Here is a 2,706-nt window from a genome sequence, read left to right on the forward strand (position 1 = left end):
AAACTTTAAAAAACATAAAATAAATATATATATTATATATATATATATATATATATACATACAAAACACAGTCAGCAGCACTCCATATCCTTGCAGAGAATCACAAAATAGCCGGTGCCTTCCAATAGCAGTGTACCATATTGCTAAACATATCATTCCAGTTGGCGGCACTCACAGCTTACTGTATATAGAAATGAAGACCAGGACCTTGGTAGATTGCATCAATGTTTCAATGTTTTACATCAACATTTTCATCAGGTAATCAGTTTCATATGGTAATCAGTTGAAATCTCCATTTTGTAGATGGAAAGCGGTTAAGATACCTCCGCTCAGGATCCCGGCGATCAGAATGCCGACACCGGAATCCCAACAAGCGGTACAATGCTGACGTCGGAATACCGGCAGGACAGGCTATTCTCCTTCTGTGGGTGACCCTGCAAGGGGCTTTCGAGCGCTCACCCCGCTGCCGGCATAATACTGACTGGGATGCTTCTGTTGGAATACTGACGGCTGGCATCCCGGTCAGCGGTAATTCATACTGAACCCTTGTAGACAATATGTAAAAAGCACATATTAGTGTAAGGCCCTCATTATTTGAGCACCATAAGTTATACAGTGTTTCTGATGATCCTGCACCATTTGGGATTACATGACCACAAAATTCTGTCCTCTCAACGCCACATATCTTTCCTATCTGGAACAACCCAGCTTTCTCTACAAGAATGCACCCCGATTTATGAGATTACTGTACTTGCTAAGCATGTACCCAAATTTTGCAGAAGCCTCTGATCATTACTTATTTCCTTTGTAATTATTACGGCATTTTGCACCCCAAAATATGACTGGTCTTCTCCCAGTCCCCAAACATTAGCATTTGTATTTATATCATACAGAGTACATTCATATTCTATACACATATTTCTGTATTTATTTAGTCACTTACAGTTTATTTTCAAACCATAAGAGTGGCATTATTTTTTCATTTATTCAGTTAAATAACCTTAAATGTCAGTGAAATGAACTACCATAAGGAAACAGCACCTGCCTTGCTTTATACAGGCTGTATATATACCTCCCGATGCGCAACACTAAAGCAGGTCAGAGATGCATATCTTTGCGTGGGAATAAGATTATTAAGACATATTGTAGTTTTTATGTATCTTCAACATTATAGGAACATTATGTAATAAAAAAATATTTTTATTTTGATCATAAAATACATTTTCAAGCATTTGTTGTTTTGAGAGCCTACTTTGTGTCAATAAACTAATTTTACATAAAGTTTTAAGCAATACTTAGATTTTTCTACTCATTGAAAATAGATGGACATATTTTTTTTGCCAAGATGCTAATTTGTTTTCCCAAGTCATTTACATATGAAAGAAAAAAAATCTTCTTAGATTTGTGTCAAATTTCCTGTCATTCTGTAGCAAAGGGTCATTGGCAAAGTGCTCCAAATTGAATTTTTACTTTATCGGTGGTGAAATAAATAGCATCTACACATGTGCACTGACACTAAGACAGATGTCCGTGCATGCTTGGATTCATACTGTACATACATAATTTTGAAATAAATGACATATACAGTACTGTACAGTATATGTAATTTATATAACACACTTATTTTTACAAATTCAGTATGTATCAATGAAAATACAGTACTTTATGAATTGCAGACCCTCCAACAAGACCCGCCCCACTAGGTACAAAATGCTCTGTTTCTGGACTTCCCTCTTAATTTATGATTTCCATCACCTGTGTTGAACTAGTCAAATGATAAGAAAGTTGTTTCTTCACAGGTGATGGCAATAATAAATTAAGAGGGAAGTCCAGAAACAGAGCATTTTGTACCTAGTGGGGCGGGTCATGTTGAAGGGTATGGAATTGCATTACAGACATAAAACATTTTCAACTATCTAAGGTCCTGATTCAGAGATACGCGCTAATGCCACTGCAACTTCAAAGTGGCATGCAGTGGCTGTGTGAAAATATCTAAATGTTACAGCCACCGGGATTTGTATCTAGACACTGAACCACTGCATGCATAAAAAGACACAACCATCAGACCCACATTGGTCAATTATAGACCTTCTGATGGTAGATGTGCGGCAAGAGCAACAGGTCCAGGTGCTACAGGCCACGGAGGCTCAGACAGAAAGCAACACACTCTTATGGGAGGAGTTAGCCCAAGTAAGACTGGACTGAGATGTTCCAGAGTGTCCATTTCTCCAGAAAATGTCACCAGACAATGACCTTGAAATGTATTTGCCAAGTTTTGAGAGAGTGGTGAAAAGGGCTACGTGGCCTCCAGAGGTCTGGGCTTATTATTAGACGAGAACCAGGCATCTATTTATAAGTACTTGAAAATGGAGATATTGGTCCTTATTGGGATTTTGGGGCCAAGCCTAGCCCAGTGATTCCTTGAATGGTGCTATGCCAAAGAGAAGCCAGTCAGGATGCTGTTGTCTGAGCTGTCTAATATACTGAAGAAACTACTATGTCCGAAGGTGTACTTCCTCCCGGATTGTGGCATTTTTGCCAATTGATCTCTTTGTCCGATGACTGCAAAGGTGGGTGATGCAATTGAACCTCCAATCATACAAGTGCTTGCTACACTGGTAGAGGGGTGAGTGTTTTTCAGCAAATGTCCAAGCCATCTGGATTTGCGATGAAACCACTGCCATGGCAAAAATCAGGTTTGACAAT

The sequence above is a fragment of the Pseudophryne corroboree genome, chromosome 5 (assembly GCF_028390025.1).
Source record: "Pseudophryne corroboree isolate aPseCor3 chromosome 5, aPseCor3.hap2, whole genome shotgun sequence".
Classification (NCBI taxonomy): Eukaryota; Metazoa; Chordata; class Amphibia; order Anura; family Myobatrachidae; genus Pseudophryne; species Pseudophryne corroboree.